Raw genomic sequence first — 6,112 nt, forward strand, 5'->3', positions numbered from 1 at the left:
TCCAGCAACAGTCACCACCCTCTACCCTCACCCCAGGGGCAGGCTTCTCAGGGGCTTTGGCTTGTGTAGAAGGGCTTCTAGTTTCTTCTCTCCACTATGTTGCATCCTCTTCTACAGTGGTTCTTCAAACTATTTAAAAAGCATGCCTAATTTTTATTTTTTAAAAACATATAAGAAGCCTTTAATTTCATGACCATAAACACTATACTCTGATTGTTCACATACAGTATAAAATATTTACTCCACTAAATAAATAAGGCATTATTGCAAATGGCATTTAAAGCTCCCTCCTTGGCCGAGGCAGGGCTGCTCCTGAGATTCTGTGTGAGTCCCCAAGCACAGATATGCCCTGGGGGTGAGACGGGTAAAGCTTAGAGGAGCCACACTGGCTGAAACAGCCCCAAAGAGAGGCTGTGAAGCCTGTGGGGAAAGGTGAGGGTGGGCAGCTCCAGTCCAGGGGGAAGCAGAGGGGAGTGGGGCGGGACAGGCTGGGCCAGGAGAGGAGGGGAGGCTGCTGAGACCTGGAGCCCAGCCCTCCCCCTCCACCCAGCCGTGGGTAAGAGGAGTTGGGGTATCAGTTGGGGCGAGCAGAGCTTCCAAGCTCCTGGGTTAGGCAGTTTTGGAACCAGACCAATCACCGCAGGAAAAGGAGATTTTGGCCACACTTAGCCCCATAACCAGCCATCTCAGGGGACCCAGTCATTGTGGATGTCACCCCCTAGACACCTACCGACATGGCAGAGCTGGGAATTGATTCCCTTCTATTTAGTTAAGTAAATAATCTAAATGTTTAAAGGCCTGTGTCCCTATGATGGAGACACAGGGCCAATAAGCCATGTCCTGATAAAACAGGGCTGAGGGAATCAGTGGAAAGGCAGTGCTGTGGGGCCAGCAGCGTCCCCTCTCCCCTCAGGAATCTGCCCCCCAAGTAATTGTCATACTTCCAAACCCCGTAGGAGAGTTTTACACTAGAGCAACATTGGGGTAACCTACAGGATATGGGAGTTTGGAGAGGGGAGACCTGGTGGCTGAGTTTACTTAGCTCCCCAAATACTTTCTCTTGGTGTTCTTGATCAGGACACTAGCTGTTACCCCCGATCCTGGGTAATCCCGTTAGGGTCCTGAATTCCAGTGCACGGTGCTAATCCAATATCCTGCCCTCTCTCCCTGTATAAGTCCAGGCGTAGGCCCGTTTGGAGTCAGCCACGGCCCTGAAGATGAGAGAGGCGGGAGCAGCCCAGTGCCCCGTCTGGGCAGCTATGTACCTTACCTCCACGAGGTGGCAGCAAAGAGCCACACCACTTGGCAGCAGTAGAAATGGGAGGCCGGCCCACAGCCCACCAGCCTGAAGAGGGGGAGCTGGGACGCAGGGAGGCAGGCTCCCTCAGTGGGTGGGATGCGCTCTACACTGAGTGTTCGGCCAGGTAGTTCTTGTCAAATACCACCTGTGTAGCCAAGTGGCAACCAGACCCAGGTCTGCAGCTGACACCATACAGGCGACAGACTGGCCGAGCTGGACAGTGGAGCCCATGAACAGGGACGGGGCCACCTGGGACGGCAGGAAGGCACTGTCCAGGATTGTGAGGCCCAGGCAGATGCCCCGGCCTGGACAGACCCTCACCTCCCCCATGAAGACATTGCAGGCAGAGGCCCCGCAGAGCGTGGGTGCAGATGGGAGCACGCCACTGTCCCCAAGCACCAATGTGTCCACTGGGAAGGGGGATCCGGCCTTGGGGCCCAGTGGGAGGCTGGTCGCCAGGATGTCCTCACTGCTGCCCTCGCCAGCATCTCCCCGGCGCTTGGGAGGGAACACATGTTCTCCTGGGGGTAGAGGGAGGCTGGCCTTAGGGCAGGATCTGCAGGGTGAGGGTGGCTGAGGCGGTCACAACAGCTACACTGTGGGACAGGCAGGTGGTGCCAGCAGCCACAGGGAAAGCCGCCGCACCGGCCGGGGTGTGGAATGGCTGCACCAGCTGGTCCCTGACCAGAGGGAAGAGCAGGGAGGCCGCACACTGCACAAACAGCCCTGGCTGCCCACCGGACGCCTTCATCGCAGTCTCTGGGCCTTGGTGCCTGGCTCAGCCCCGGGCACACCTGGTGTACAGCCCCTCGCCCACCAAGTCTGTGGGAAACAAGTGAGGGTCATGAATGACGCCCAGCGGCACAGCTCAGCCACAGAGTCGGTGCAGGTGCGCGGCAGGTGGAAGTAGAGCTGATGCAGCCGGGAAACAGGGTGCCAGGTACCAGAAAGCCAGGCGGGTGCGACCCGGCTGGCAGTGGGGTGATCTGGAGGGGACTGACAACCCTTCCGCTGGGCTCAGCTGGGCCCAGTGCTGCTTTCCCGGCCACAAACAGTGTGGCTGCCACACAAGTGAGGGAGATGAGAGTGAGCAGGCCAAAGAGGCACTCTTCCTGGGTGGCCAGGTAGGGGCCAGGGCATTGCAGCCAATGGCAGGCAGAAGCCCAGGCAGGCCTCAAGACTGACCATGAAAGCAGCGACAGAGAAGGCCTGGCCACAGAGGTCTGGGTCCCAGAAGAGTCAGAAAACAGGGCTTCTGGTGGAGCGGAGCATACCTGGTCACAGAAGTCCAGCAGCCCCACTCCCAGGGTCAGCAGGCCAGCTCCAGGGGCCTGGTGTCCGGGCACAGCAGCCCCTCCAGGCTCTCAGGATAAGGAAGAGTCTCAGCAGGACACCCAGGGACAGGGCTCAGGTGAAGGACTCCAGCGACCATAGCGCCCACACCAGAGGTCGCTGGCTGAGCCTAGGAGTGGGCCTGAGACCCAGCCCAGCCCTGGACCAATGCCTGCAAGAAGGGCAAGTAGGATGAGCCAGAGGCTGGGGCCCCTAAGGGGCCGGGGAAGGTGAACCAACCTCCTGGAGAAAGATGGAAATGACCGTGACACTATCCCAGGGAGGACCGATCCTGTGCTGAGTACTGTGTTGGGTACTTCAGGGACTCTAATTTACTCCTCACAGCTAGAACCACTGATGCCCATTTTCTGATGGGGAAACTGAGGCATGGAGCAACTGATAAGTCATGCTTGTGTCGAGGCATAGGGCTAGGGAGGCGGGAGGCAGGGTTTCAACAGATGGTCTGACTCCAGAGCCTGTCATCCTAATAGAGCCCCTTCTTCCTGGGAGTCGTACGACGCTGACCACCTGCCTTCGGTGGCTTTTGCAGAATTTCTCCCCACGTCAGCCCAGCCCCTGACCCACCGGTAAGCAAGAGCCCTGGCGGGGAGACCCTGACCTTACTACTCAGTAGGTAGGGTACACCCTGGCTAGGTCAGCTGACTTCTTACAGACTCTATTATGTCTGTGGACTAGACAACCTCAAAGGCCTGCTGTAAGCATTAGATGAGAAAATAGATAAAATTATAAAGGGCTAGCCAAAGGGAAGGGCCATTTCTACAGTGTCTCCTATGAGTCAGTCAGGATGCAGGGGTCAGGGGCATAGTGGGGACCAGGGCATGTCCCTATACTCTTTTCTTCCTCTTGAGACCCCCTCAGCCCAGAGTCACCCCCGTCCCTAGCCACACCAGCCCAGCAGACAGCCACTTCTCCTTCCAAGGGGCTCTTCGGGCAGAGGCACTGTGGTCCTGTTCCCAGGTAGGATGGATCTGGAACAGGAGGGCAGGAGGAGGCGGTGACTCACCCGGCACCATGGTCATGAACTTCTCCCCACACTTTCAGCAGCAGGGGCGGCACATAGGTGGTTCCTGTGGCCAGACACACCTCCAGGCCGGAGGTCAGCAGGTTGGCCCGCAGGAGCTGGGCTTTCAGATGCTGTAGCAGGCGGCTCACCCGCAGCTTCTGGACCACGGTGGGCCAGGAGGGCTGGGCTCCGACCCTGTCGCTCACTGCAGAGCCGCTACAGGCCGCCTGGGACTCGGCCAGGAGCCCGTTTCTGCCAGCCCTCCACGCAGGCGCAGCTCCCAGCCCAGGCTCAGTGCTGCTGCTGTGGGTGCCTGGGGGAGGACATGTCACTCAGATCCCGGCTGAGACGAAGGGCTGTCGCCAGGGCCAGCACGGTCGGGCTTGGCTTCCTCTTGCTCTCATGCACATCAGCCGGCTCCTTTAAATCTCCGGGTCACTCCTGTAATTTTTAGACTAAATCCCCTGTGAAGGCCCAGTATGCGTGAGGCATAGTAGGGTGGAGAGGCCTCGGTGAGCTTTTTATCTTCAGTGTTTTTGAACCACACCCCCTACCCCCCACACAACACCCTAGAATCTGCCCTGAACGGGTGTTGGTAATATTTCCTAAAACAGGGAAGGCAAGAAGAGGTTTGAGTTAAGGGGTAAGGAGGGCGAGAAGACGAGAAAAGACGGGTTCAGTTTGGAGCATCAGCCTGAGGCCCAAAGGCCTAACTCCTGGCTAGAGCTGGGGTGCAAGTCCAGAAGTCCCAGAGCTCGGAGCTAGAGCTGCGGATGTTGTGCCGCGAGTGTGCAGAAAATACTTGCTCTGTGACTGGACTGAATTTCTTCAGGTCCCACTCCAACGGGTGGTTCACTTCCAACCTCCATCCCCCAGCCTTTCTTCACCAGGCAGGCGGGCAGGAGCAGGCTGGAGGGTGGCCTACTTGGTGCCAGACGTGGGGGCGGGCGACGTGGGGGCGGGCGACGTGGGGGCGGTCATTGTCCGTGCTGCGGGCACCCACTGAGATTACATTGTATAATCCGGTTCATTATGTAATCACTGCTTAACAGGGGTTACAACATCCCCTTTACTCAGCCTCCAGGCCTGCATCTCTCTCTGCCCTATTTCCACCCCCACTGGGAGCGAAGGAAGCCCCTGTCCTGCTGCGCAGGGTGCCCCAGGCTGGGAAACAGCCACAGTCATAGTTCTGCTCTGGCCTGCACCGAGTCAGGGGATGTCCGCGGCCTCAACACTTTCTCCCCAAAACTCAGGGAAAGGGACAGGTTTCTTTCCTTTTTTATTTTTCAGTAGTAACCACTGAAGTTTCTTGGTGGCCACAATGCTTACACTGTAGGCAGCAAACACCCTTACGAGTCTGTCAGCAACCCGATCACCAAAAAGGGGCTCACCACGCAGCTGCCAGAGGAGAAGGAAGGAGAAGTTAATAGGCTTGTTTCTGGGGGTGGAGGAGAGAAATTAAAACAAAACCTAATGCACGAGGGCCCCACGGGCAGGAGCTGAACCAGAAGCCATGTTCACCCAGCAGCAACTGTGGGAAATGTACAAGGAAAATAGCTCTCTCCATTAATTTTCCTCTGTAGGTTAATTTTTTAAAAAATGTATATGGTTTTCATTTTATAAAAATGCACATGCCTAAGGGGGAGGGAGAATGTTAAACACTTCATGCCCGGCAGATCTTGTTACTGAGAACCTTCCACTGCAGTGAGTCCCTCCAGCCCCACACATCACGAGTGCAGCAGGGTGTAAACAGCCCCCCCCACGCACCCCCCACCCACACACGCACACACGCACTGCCTCAGGGCCGGGAGGAATGAAGTTACAGGCCGCACGCCGCTGGGCCTCTGGAGGACTCGTCCAAATCGCTGCACAGGAGAGCAGCTGGCTCGGTCCCTTCGCTCTGGTCTCTGCCTTTACGAGACCAGGCCCTAACGCAGAGACTCACATCCGTTTCACAAGCAGGAGGCACCTGTCTGAGGGTGAGGGGAAGCAAAGCCCACGACGATGCCAAGAACAGCAAACGCTTGGGCCGGAGCTGTCTGTCGCAGCGAGGGGCCAAGGGGCCTGGGTTGGAGGGGGCATGGTGATTTGAATGGCTTAGAGTTCCCAAGAACAAGGGTAATACAGGGACAGGGAGTGATAATTTGGGGGGCAAGGAAAGGGCAATAAGAAAAAATATACATTTGGAACTTTTACTTTTTTTTGCCTGTTTACACTGTCACTAAATATATCTCTGCACAGTCGCACGGCCTCGCCCAGGAAAGCCTCAGGCCACCAGCACACATGCTGTTTTCACTCACAAACAGCCCCTCACGTCAGCAGTGCAGCTCTGGGCTCCGCAAACATTTTTCACGCACACGTTTTGTATTTATTTATTTTTATTTATTTTTATCCTCACTTGAGGATATGTTTTTATTGATATTAGAGAGGAAGGGAAGGAGAGAGAGAGAAACATC

The 6,112-nt window shown here is 56.5% G+C and overlaps 1 pseudogene; it reads right to left on the reverse strand.

Moving 5' to 3' along the window:
* Nucleotides 1-1,403: 1,403 nt before the first annotated feature.
* LOC107533998 (solute carrier family 45 member 3-like) lies at nt 1,404-4,637 on the reverse strand (annotated as a pseudogene).
* Nucleotides 4,638-6,112: the final 1,475 nt, after the last annotated feature.

The sequence above is a fragment of the Miniopterus natalensis genome, chromosome 11 (assembly GCF_054644295.1).
Source record: "Miniopterus natalensis isolate mMinNat1 chromosome 11, mMinNat1.hap1, whole genome shotgun sequence".
NCBI lineage: Eukaryota > Metazoa > Chordata > Mammalia > Chiroptera > Miniopteridae > Miniopterus > Miniopterus natalensis.